The sequence below is a fragment of the Triticum dicoccoides genome, chromosome 3A (assembly GCF_002162155.2).
Source record: "Triticum dicoccoides isolate Atlit2015 ecotype Zavitan chromosome 3A, WEW_v2.0, whole genome shotgun sequence".
Taxonomy (NCBI): Eukaryota; Viridiplantae; Streptophyta; class Magnoliopsida; order Poales; family Poaceae; genus Triticum; species Triticum dicoccoides.
This window is the reverse complement of record NC_041384.1, coordinates 612,022,341-612,035,267: the sequence shown is the minus strand read 5'-3', so window position 1 is coordinate 612,035,267 and position 12,927 is coordinate 612,022,341.

Sequence of the window (12,927 nt, the reverse complement as noted above, 5' to 3'; positions counted from 1 at the left end):
CAAAGAAAAGGGGTATTCTATTTCTCAGTCCTGAAGATATGCAATAGGCAAAGAAATATATGAAAGAAATGGGTACTAAAGCTGAAGATGTTAAGAATTTACCACCTATTGAAGAAATACATGGTCTGGATAACCCGACACAGGTAGTAAAGGTAAATTCTCTCTATAGATTTGATGAAGGTGATATTCCTCGTAATAAGTCTGCTAGCCAATGCTTGGATGAGTTTGATAATTTTATTGTTAAGCAAGAAAACTTCAATGCTTATGTTGGTAGAAAATTAAACGTAATGCTTATATGATTGAACACTTGAGTGATTATATGTCTAGGGTTAAAGGTGACTTTAAACTTATTAGTAAACATGCTTATATGGTTACCACTCAAGTAGAACAAGTTCTTAAAGCTCAGAATGATTTTCTCAATGAATTAAATAATAAGAAAAATGATAATGCTGTTAGAGTTGTGACTAGAGGGGGTAAATGAAGGAAATATGCCCTAGAGGCAATAATAAAGTTATTATTTATTTCCTTATATCATGATAAATGTTTATTATTCATGCTAGAATTGTATTAACCAGAAACATAATACATGTGTGAATACATAAACAAACAGAATGTCACTAGTATGCCTCTACTTGACTAGCTCGTTGATCAAAGATGGTTATGTTTCCTAGCCATTGACATGAGTTGTCATTTGATTAACGGGATCACATCATTAGGAGAATGATGTGATTGACTTGACCCATTCTGTTAGCTTAGCACATGATCGTTTAGTATTCTGCTATTGCTTTCTTCATGACTTATACATGTTCCTATGACTATGAGATTATGCAACCCCCGTCTACCAGAGGAACACTTTGTGTGCTACCAAACGTCACAACGTAACTGGGTGATTATAAAGGTGCTCTACAGGTGTCTCCGAAGGTACTTGTTGGGTTGGCGTATTTCAAGATTAGGATTTGTCACTCTGATCTCTGGGCCCACTCGGTAATACACATCACTATAAGCATTGCAAGCATTGCAACTAATGAGTTAGTTGCGGGATGATGTATTACAGAACAAGTAAAGAGACTTGCCGGTAACGAGAATGAACTAGGTATTAAGATACCGACGATCGAATCTCGGGCAAGTAACATATCGATGACAAAGGAAACAACGTATGTTGTTATGCGGTTTGACCGATAAAGATCTTCGTAGAATATGTAGGAGCCAATATGAGCATCCAGGTTCTGCTATTGGTTATTGACCGGAGACATGTCTCGGTCATTTCTACATAGTTCTCGAACCCGTAGGGTCCGCACGCTTAAAGTTCGATGACGGTTATATTATGAGTTTACGTGTTTTGATGTACCGAAGGAAGTTCGGAGTCCCGGATGTGATCACAGACATGACGAGGAGTCTCGAAATGGCCGAGACATAAAGATTGATATATTGGAAGCCTATATTCGGATATCGGAAGTGTTCCGGGTGAAATCGGGATTTTATCGGAGTACCGGGAGTTACCGGACCCCCTCGGGGGTTTAATGGGCCAAGATGGGACTTAGTGGAGAAGAGGAGGGGCGGCCAAGGCAGGCCGCGCGCCCCCTCTCCCTCTAGTATGAATTGGACAAGGAGGGGGGGGGGGCGGCGCCCCCCTTTCCTTCCTCTCTCCCTCCTCCTTCCCCCTTCTCCTACTCCAACTAGGAAAGGAGGGAGTCCTACTCCCGGTGGGAGTAGGACTCCTCCCTGGCGCGCCTCCTCCTGGCCGGCCGCCTCTCCCCCCTTGCTCCTTTATATATGGGGGCAGGGGGCACCTCTAGACACAACAATTGATCTCTTGGATCTCTTAGCCGTGTGCGGTGCCCCCCTCCACCATAGACCACCTCGATAATATCATAGCGGTGCTTAGGCGAAGCCCTGTGTCGGTAGAACATCATCATCGTCACCACGCCATCGTGCTGAAGGAACTCTCCCTCAAAGCTTGGCTAGATCGGAGTTCGAGGGACGTCATCGAGCTGAATGTGTGCTGAACTCGGAGGTGTCGTACGTTCGGTACTTGATCGGTCGGATTGTGAAGACGTACGACTAAATCAACCGTGTTGTGCAAACGCTTCCGCTTTCGGTCTACGAGGGTATGTGGACAACACTCTCCCCTCTCGTTGCTATGCATCACCATGATCCTGTGTGTGCGTAGGAATATTTTTGAAATTACTATGTTCCCCAACAGTGGCACCCAAGCCAGGTTTTATGCGTAGATGTTATATGCACGAGTAGAACACAAGTGAGTTGTGGGCGATATAAGTCATACTGCTTACCAGCATGTCATACTTTGGTTCAGCAATATTGTTGGATGAAGCGGCCCGGACCGACATTACGCGTACGCTTACGCGAGACTGGTTCTACCGACGTGCTTTGCACATAGGTGGCTGGCGGGTGTCAGTTTCTCCAACTTTAGTTGAACAAAGTGTGGCTATGCCCGGTCCTGTAGAAGGTGGTTAAAACAACACTAACTTGACACACTATCATTGTGGTTTTGATGCGTAGGTAATAACGGTTCTTGCTCAGCCCATAGCAGGCACATAAACTTGCAACAACAAAGTAGAGGATGTCTAACTTGTTTTTGCAGGGCATGTTGTGATGTGATATGGTCAAGGCATGATGCTATATTTTATTGTATGAGATGATCATGTTTTGTAACCGAGTTATCGGCAACTAGCAGGAGCCATATGGTTGTCGCTTTATTGTATGCAATGCAATTGCCCTGTAATGCTTTACTTTATCACTAAGCGTTAGCGATAGTCATAGAAGCATAAGTTGGCGAGACGACAACGATGCTACGATGGAGATCAAAGTGTCGTGTCGGTGACAATGGTGATCATGACGGTGCTACGGAGATGAAGATCACAAGCACAAGATGATGATGCCCATATCATATCATTTATATTGATTGCATGTGATGTTTATCTTTTATGCATCTTATCTTGCTTTGATTGACGGTAGCATTATAAGATGATCTCTCACTAAATTATCAAGGTATAAGTTTTCTCCCTGAGTATGCACCGTTGCGAAAGTTCTTCGTGCTGAAACACCACGTGATGATCGGGTGTGATAGGCTCTGCGTGTGCAAAATAGTTGCACACACGGAATACTCAGGTTAAACTTGACGAGCCTAGCATATGAAGATATGGCCTCGGAACACTAAGACCGAAAGGTCGAGCGTGAATCATATAGTAGATATGATCAACATAGTGATGTTCACCATTGAAACTACTCCATCTCACGTGATGATCGGACATGGTTTGGTTGATTTGGATCACGTGATCACTTAGAGGATTAGAGAGATGTCTATCTAAGTGGGAGTTCTTAAGTAATATGATTAATTGAACTTAAATTTATCATGAACTTAGTACCTGATAGTATTTTGCTTGTCTATGTTTATTGTAGATAGATGGCCCGTGCTGTTGTTCCGTTAAATTTTAATGCGTTCCTTGAGAAAGCAAAGTTGAAAGATGATGGTAGCAATTACACGGACTGGGTCCGTAACTTGAGGATTATCCTCATTGCTGCACAGAAGAATTACGTCCTGGAAGCACCGTTGGGCGCCAGGCCTACTGCAGATGTTGCTGATAATGTTAAGAACATCTCGCAGAGTAAAGCTGATGACTACTCGATAGTTCAGTGTGCCATGCTTTACGGCTTAGAACCGAGACTTCAACAACGTTTTGAACGTCATGGAGCATATGAGATGTTCCTGGAGTTGAAGTTAATATTTCAAGAAAATGCCCGGATTGAGAGATATGAAGTCTCCAATAAGTTCTATAGCTGCAAGATGGAGGAGAATAGTTCTGTCAGTGAACATATACTCAAAATGTCTGTGTGTCATAATCACTTGACTCAACTGGGAGTTAATCTTCCTGTTGATAGTGTCATTGACAGAGTTCTTCAATCACTGCCACCAAGCTACAAAAGCTTCGTGATGAACTATAATATGCAAGGGATGAATAAGACAATTCCCGAGCTCTTCGCGATGCTAAAGGCTGCGGAGGTAGAAATCAAAAAGGAGCATCAAGTGTTGATGGTCAACAAGACCACTAGTTTCAAGAAAAAGGGTAAAGGGACGAAGAAGGGGAACTTGAAGAAGAACAGCAAACAAGTTGCTGCTCAAGTGAAGAAACCCAAGTCTGGACCTAAGCCTGAAACTGAGTGCTTCTACTCCAAACAGACTAGTCACTGGAAGCGGAACTGCCCCATGTATTTGGCGGATAAGAAGGATGGCAAGGTGAACAAAGGTATATGTGATATACATGTTATTGATGTGTACCTTACTAATTCTCGCGGTAGCACCTAGGTATTTGATACTGGTTCTGTTGCTAATATTTGCAACTCGAAACAGGGACTATGGATTAAGCGAAGATTGGCTAAGGACGAGGTGACGATGCGCGTGGGAAATGGTTCCAAAGTCGGTGTGATCGCGGTCGGCACGCTACCTCTACATCTACCTTCGGGATTAGTTTTAGACATGAATAATTGTTATTTGGTGCCAGCGTTGAGCATGAACATTATATTTGGGTCTTGTTTGATGCGAGACGGTTATTCATTTAAATCAAAGAATAATGGTTGTTCTATTTATATGAGTAATATCTTTTATGGTCATGAACCCTTGAAGGGTGATCTATTCTTATTGAATCTCGATAGTAGTGATACACATATTCATAATATTGAAGCCAAAAGATGCAGAGTTGATAATCATAGTGCAACTTATTTGTGGCACTGTCGTTTAGATCATATTGGTGTAAAGCGCATGAAGAAACTCCATACTGATGGACTTTTGGAACCACTTGATTATGAATCACTTGGTACTTGTGAACCGTGCCTCATGGGAAAGATGACTAAAACACCATTCTCCGGAACTATGGAGCGAGCAACAGATTTGTTGGAAATCATACATACAGATGTATGTGGTCCGATGAATGTTGAGGCTCGCGGCGGGTATTGTTATTTTCTCACCTTCATAGATGATTTAAGAAGATATGGGTATATCTACTTAATGAAACATAAGTCTGAAAATTTTGAAAAGTTCAAAGAATTTCAGAGTGAAGTTGAAAATCACCGTAACAAGAAAATAAAGTTTCTACGATCTGATCGTGGAGGAGAGTATTTGAGTTACGAGTTTGGTCTGCATTTGAGACAATGCGGAATAGTTCCGCAACTCACACCACCCGGAACACCACAGCGTAATGGTGTGTCCAAACGTCGTAATCGTACTTTACTAGATATGGTGCGATCTATGATGTCTCTTACTGATTTACCGCTATCATTTTGGGGTTATGCTTTAGAGACGATTGCATTCACGTTAAATAGGGCACCATCAAAATCCGTTGAGACGACGCCTTTTGAAATGTGGTTTGGCAAGAAACCAAAGTTGTCGTTTCTTAAAGTTTGGGGCTGCGATGCTTATGTGAAAAAACTTCAACCTGATAAGGTCGAACCCAAATCAGAGAAATGTGTCTTCATAGGATACCCAAAGGAAACTGTTGGGTACACCTTCTATCACAGATCTGAAGGCAAAACTTTTGTTTCTAAATTTGGATCCTTTCTATAGAATGAGTTTCTCTCGAAAGAAGTGAGTGGGAGGAAAGTAGAACTTGATGAGGTAACTATACCTGCTCCCTTATTGGAATGTAGTTCATCACAGAAACCAGTTCCTGTGACACCTACACCAATTAGTGGGGAAGTTAATGATGATGATCATGAAACTTCAGATCAAGTAGTTACTGAACCTCGTAGATCAACCAGAGTGAGATCCGCACTAGAGTGGTATGGTAATCCTGTTCTGGAGGTTATGTTGCTGGACCATGACAAACCTACGAACTATGAAGAAGCGATGGTGAGCCCAGATTCCGCAAAATGGCTTGAGGCCATGAAATCTGAGATGGGATCCATGTATGAGAACAAAGTGTGGACCTTGGTTGACTTGCCGATGATCGTCAAGCCATTGAAAATAAATGGATCTTCAAGAAGAAGACTGACGCTGACGGTAATGTTACTGTCTATAAAGCTCGACTTGTTGCAAAAGGTTTTCGACAAGTTCAAGGGATTGACTATGATGAGACTTTCTCACCCGTAGCCATGCTTAAGTCTGTCCGAATCATGTTAGCAATTGCTGCATTTTATGATTATGATTATGAAATTTGGCAAATGGATGTCAAAACTGCATTCCTGAATGGATTTCTGGAAGAAGAGTTGTATATGATGCAACCGGAAGGTTTTGTCGATCCAGAGGGAGCTAACAAAGTGTGCAAGCTCCAGCGATCCATTTATGGACTGGTGCAAGCCTCTCGGAGTTGGAATAAACGTTTTGATAGTGTGATCAAAGCATATGGTTTTATACAGACTTTTGGAGAAGCTTGTATTTACAAGAAAGTGCGTGGGAGCTCTGTAGCATTTCTGATATTATATGTCGATGACATATTGCTGATTGGAAATGATATAGAATTTCTGGATAGCATAAAGGGATACTTGAATAAGAGTTTTTCAATGAAGGACCTCGGTGAAGCTGCTTATATATTGGGCATCAAGATCTATAGAGATAGATCAAGACGCTTAATTGGACTTTCACAAAGCACATACCTTGACAAAGTTTTGAAGAAGTTCAAAATGGATCAAGCAAAGAAAGGGTTCTTGCTTGTGTTACAAGGTGTGAAGTTGAGTAAGACTCAATGCCCGGCCACTATAGAAGATAGAGAGAAGATGAAAGATGTTCCCTATGCTTCAGCCATAGGCTCTATCAAGTATGCAATGCTGTGTACCAGACCTGATGTGTGCCTTGCTATAAGTTTAGCATGGAGGTACCAAAGTAATCCAGGAGTGGATCACTGGACAGCGGTCAAGAACATCCTGAAATACTTGAAAAGGACTAAGGATATGTTTCTCGTTTATGGAGGTGACAAAGAGCTAGTCATAAATGGTTACGTTGATGCAAGCTTTGACACTGATCCGGGCGATTCTAAATCGCAAACCGGATACGTGTTTGCATTGAACGGTGGAGCTGTCAATTGGTGCAGTTTTAAACAAAGCGTTGTGGCGGGATCTACGTGTGAAGCGGAGTACATAGCTACTTCGGAAGCAGCAAATGAAGGAGTCTGGATGAAGGAGTTCATATCCAATCTAGGTGTCATACCTAGTGCATCGGGTCCAATGAAAATCTTTTGTGACAATACTGGTGCAATTGCATTGGCAAAGGAATCCAGATTTCACAACTGAACCAAGCACATCAAGAGACGCTTCATCTCCATCCGGGATCAAGTCCAGGTGGGAGACATAGAAATTTGCAAGATACATACGGATTTAAATGTTGCAGACACATTGACTAAGCCTCTTCTACGAGCAAAACATGATCAGCACCAAGACTCCATGGGTGTAAGAATCATTACTGTGTAATCTAGATTATTGACTCTAGTGCAAGTGGAAGACTAAAGGAAATATGCCCTAGAGGCAATAATAAAGTTATTATTTATTTCCTTATATCATGATAAATGTTTATTATTCATGCTAGAATTGTATTAACCGAAAACATAATACTTGTGTGAATACATAAACAAACAGAATGTCACTAGTATGCCTCTACTTGACTAGCTCGTTGATCAAAGATGGTTATGTTTCCTAGCCATTGACATGAGTTGTCATTTGATTAATGGGATCACATCATTAGGAGAATGATGTGATTGACTTGACCCATTCTGTTAGCTTAGCACATGATCATTTAGTATTCTGCTATTGCTTTCTTCATGACTTATACATGTTCCTATGACTATGAGATTATGCAACCCCCGTCTACCAGAGGAACACTTCGTGTGCTACCAAATGTCACAACGTAACTGGGTGATTATAAAGGTGCTCTACAGGTGTCTCCGAAGGTACTTGTTGGGTTGGCATATTTCGAGATTAGGATTTGTCACTCCGATTGTCGGAGAGGTATCTTTGGGCCCACTGGTGCCGTATGTTCGGTACTTGATTGGTCGGATCGTGAAGATGTACGACTACATCAACCGCGTTGTGCAAACACTTCCGCTTTCGGTCTACGAGGGTATGTGGACAACACTCTCCCCTCTAGTTGCTATGCATCACCATGATCTTGTGTGTGCGTAGGATTTTTTTGAAATTACTACGTTCCCCAACAGTAAAATGACTCAGGAACCTTTGTATCCTGAGGGCCACCCTAAGAGAATTGAGCAAGATTCTCATAGAACTAATGTTGATGCACCTAGTTCTTCTAAGAAGAAGAAAAAGAAAAATGATAGGACTTTGCATGCTTCTCGTGAACCTGTTGTTGACACACCTGAGAATCCCAATGATATTTCTATTTCTGATGCTGAAACACAATCTAGTAATGAACATGAACCTAATGATAATATTAATGATGATGTTCATCTTGATGCTCAACCTATCAATACCAATGATGTAGAGATTGAACCTGATGTTGATCTTGATAACCCACAATCAAAGAATCAACATTATGATAAGAGAGACTTCGTTGCTAGGAAGCACGGTAAAGAAAGAGAACCATGGGTTCAGAAACCCATGCCTTTTCCTCCTAAACCATCCAAGAAAAAGGATGATGAGGATTTTGAGCACTTTGCTGAAATGATTAGACCTATCTTTTTTGCGTATGCGTATGACTGATATGCTTAAAATGAATCCTGATGCCAAGTATATGAAAGATATTATTACAAATAAAATAAAGATACCGAAAGCTAATATTTCCACCATGCTAGCTATTTATACTTTTAAAGGCGGAATACCCAAGAAACTAGGAGATCCAGGAGTACCAACTATACCACGCTCCATTAAAAGAAACTATGTTAAAACTGCTTTATGTGATCTTGGAGCCGGTGTTAGTGTTATGCCTCTCCTTTATATCGTAGACTTGATTTGAATAAGTTGACACCTACTGAAATATCTTTGCAAATGGTCGATAAATCAACTGCTATACCAGTCGGTATTTGCGAGGATGTGCCTGTTGTGGTTGCAAACTTTACTATTTCAACGAACTTTGTTATTCTTGATATTCCCAAGGACGATAGTATGTCGATTATCCTTGGTAGACCCTTTTTGAATACTGCAGGGACTGTTATTGATTGCAACAAAGGCAATGTCACTTTTCATGTTAATGGTAATGAGCATACGGTACACTTTCTGACAAAACAACCTCAAGTCCACAGTATCAATTCTATTGGAAAAATTCCAACGATTATTATTGGAGGTTTTGAATTTCCTCTTCATACTGTCAAGAAGAAATATGATATTCTTATTGTTGGGGATGTGCATATCCCCGTTGAGGTAACCTAGTGTTATTCAAAAATTCTCCGGTTTCATGAGATTCGGAAAGAGTTTGTTAACAAGACTTGATCAACCTTGTTAGTGGATTCCTTTTGATGAGCATGAGATGGATGAAGTTAGAAAGCACAACTCTCTATACCCTCCTTTTACTTTCTGTTATTTACATTAAATAAAGCAAAAATAGTATTTTCTGTCTGTTTTCTGAATTATCCTTGGAATAAAAAAGTACCCCGAAAATAAAAGTTCTCCAATTGTCCTAAAAATGAAATATGATTTATTCTAGAATATTTAAGAATTATTGGCACTAAGAACACACCAGGGGGCCACACCACCTAGCCACGAGGATCCAAGGCGCACCCACCCCCCGGAGCACGCCCCCTACCTCGTGGACCCCATGTGGTCCCCCTCCACTTATTCCTGCACCCACACACTTCGTCTTCCTCCAGAAAAAATCATCCCACAACTCAAACCCGTGTTCTAGCTCATCTTGCTGCCATTTTCGACCACCTTGCTCAAAGCTCCATTCACAAAACTGCTTTGGGGGATTGTTCTTCGGTACGTGACTCCTCCAATGGTCCAATTAGTTTTTGTTCTAGTGCTTTATTTATTGCAAATTTTTGCTTCTTAGGTGACCTGTTCTTGAGCTTGCATGTCAAATTTATGTGGTCAAAAGTAGTTTTAATGCATGATATGGCCTCGAGGCACTTGTGGGAGTGGTTGCTATCAATCTTGTTAAGTTTGGTTCACTTTTATTTTGAGTCACTAAAAATTTCAGAAATTTTTCAGAGAAAGAAAATGATGAAAATATTGTTGAGGGGCTCTTCAAGCTGAACCTCGAAGGATAAGCAAACTGAAGAGAATAAGAAGCCCAAATATAATCTCCCTCGCACTGTGGAGGTTCGGCCGTGCGAATGGCCTTGTGATGAGTTCTTGAGAGCAGGTAGGATTTATGAGGAATTTTATTTGGCTGAGAATGCAGGCCTCAGCGACTTCCTCCACGACCAGCGCGAACAGTATCTCCTCCTCACTAATATTTTTGTGCAAATTTTTTACTTTCATGCTAAGAGATCACCACCTTCAGTGGAATTTCACTTATATGATGAGGTTATGGAGATGTGATTATATGATTTTTGTCGGGTCTGTAAGATACCCTTTACGGGCAGCATAGAGGAACCACATCGTACTGATGTGGAGGGGTTTACCGATACGATTGCTGTAGGGGAAACGAGGAAAGTTTCCGATGCAAGAATTACTAGCATACATTTTCCTGTTCTATGTTACTCTGCGATATTTTCTAGTAGATGCTTAATTGGTCGCGGGAACAGTGGAAATCTCAGTGCTCCTAATATTGTTATTTTGCGCCACGCTTTGTTTCGTGATACCACTTTCAGTTTAGGCGCTATTGTTGCTAAACGATTAAATCTGAGCCGTACAAAAGGCCCCATCTTCGGAGGCATCTTTGCTTCGCGCCTTTCTGCACACTTTAGGATACCTATTAGGCATTATGAGAAAGAGGAAAAGTTGTTGCCCCTATTTTTCTAGATAATAATAGTATGGTAGCACATGATTTCATTGTTAAAGATAAGAAGAAGATGCTTAAGTATAAATTGATATTTGATAAAAATTACTGTGAGATTATTACCTTGCCTGCGCCTTCTTTGTTTAACATATTTTCAGGCACGTACCTCATTTTGCCGGAGGCCGTTTATGCATACTGGAGCCTGACACCAGCTCCAGAGCCTGAGCTGGAGCCATCCCTTGACCCTTATCGATAGTATGTTTATCAGTGGGATCTGGAGGAGATCGCCAACCAGTGGCACCCAAAGGACACTCCTCCATACACTGGAGAGGGCAGCTTTGAGCCATGGCCCTAGACCAACTTAGGCCAAAAGCCTAAGCTTGGGGGAGTACGTATTTCTCACCAACATTACATTCATGTTCACACGCTCATTTTAGTTGTCGGTGCTCATACTTTTTCATTATACTATCCATGCTAGTTTATTTTCTTTTTAAGCCTTCTTCTTGTGTGTTTGAAAAACCTTAAGAAAAACCAAAAAGTTGTAACTTTTAGCTAGTTTACTTCCCATGCCTATAGTAGTAACTAAAAGAAAACCCAAAAAGATTTCTCGTTCTTCTTTTGCTTGTTGGGAGCTTTCCCGTGTAAATAGTTTTGTTTCTTTTCTTTTCTTTGGGGGTCGAGAGGAGAAGACAATGATGAAAATTTTGAGTGGCTCTCATATGCATTATTGTTGATCTAACAAAGAGCCCATATTACCTTTGTCTTCTCCCCTGTATTGAATGCTTGCAGATTCCAGCTTAGTCCAATGCACGTGCACTATTATTATTATCCACACCGTTCGGTTGTGCAAGTGAAAGGCAATAATGATGATATATGATGGACTGATTGAGATGAGAGAAGCTGGTATGAACTCGACCTATCTTGTTTTTGTAAATATGATTGGTTCATCGTTCCTGATTCAGCCTATTATGAATGAAACATGTTTGCAATGACAATTAGAGATTATAATTGATCATGCCATGCTTAATTAGCTAGGCGTTTATAATGGTTTACCTTGCGTGCCAACATGCTATTAAAATCGTTGTGATGTGGTATGATAGGGTGGTATCCTCCTTTGAATGATTCAAGAGGCTTGACTTGGCACATGTTCACGCATGTAGTTGAAACAAAATCAACATAGCCTCGACGATATTTATGTTGATGGTGAATTATATCCTACTCATGCTTGCACTCAGTGTTGATTAATTTTAATGCATGTTCATGACTGTTGTCGCTCTTTAGCTGGTCGCTTCCCAGTCTTTTTCTAGCCTTCACTTGTACTAAGCGGGAATATTGCTTGTGCATCCACTTCCATAAACCCCGAAAGTTATTCCATATGAGTCCGCCATACCTTCCTATATGCGGTATCTACCTGCTGTTCCAAGTAAATTTGTATATGCCAAACTCTAAACCTTCAAATTAAATTCCATTTTGTATGCTCGAATAACTCATGTATCGACTAGGGCTGTCTATATCTTCCATGCTAGGTGGGTTATTCTCACGAGGAGTGGACTCCGCTCCTCATTCACGAGAAAATGGCTGGTAACCGGGATGCCCAGTCCCATGCTTAAATTAAAGTAATTGCAAACAAAACTCCCCAAGGATTGTTGTTAGTTGGAGGCACCCCTTGTTTCGGACAAGCCATGGATTGATGTTTGTTGGTGGTGGGGGAGTATAAACTTTACCATTATGTTTGGGAACCGCCTATAATGTGTGCAGCATGGAAGATATCAAGATCTCTTGGTTGTTATGTTGACAATGAAAGTATGCCACTCAAAATATTATTTATCTCTATTTCAAAAATCGAGCTCTGGCACCCCTACAAATCCCTGCTTCCCTCTGCGAAGGGCCTATCTATTTACTTTTATGTTGACTCATCATCCTCTTATTAAAAAGCACTAGTTGGAGAGCACTGCTGTCATTTGCATGCATTACTATTAATTTACATTGAGTATGACTATGATTGGATCTATTTTACAATGACTTACAATGTCTAGTCAGCCCTTGATTTTTAGAGGTGCTCTGCATTTATGTTTTGCGGTCTCAGAAAGGGC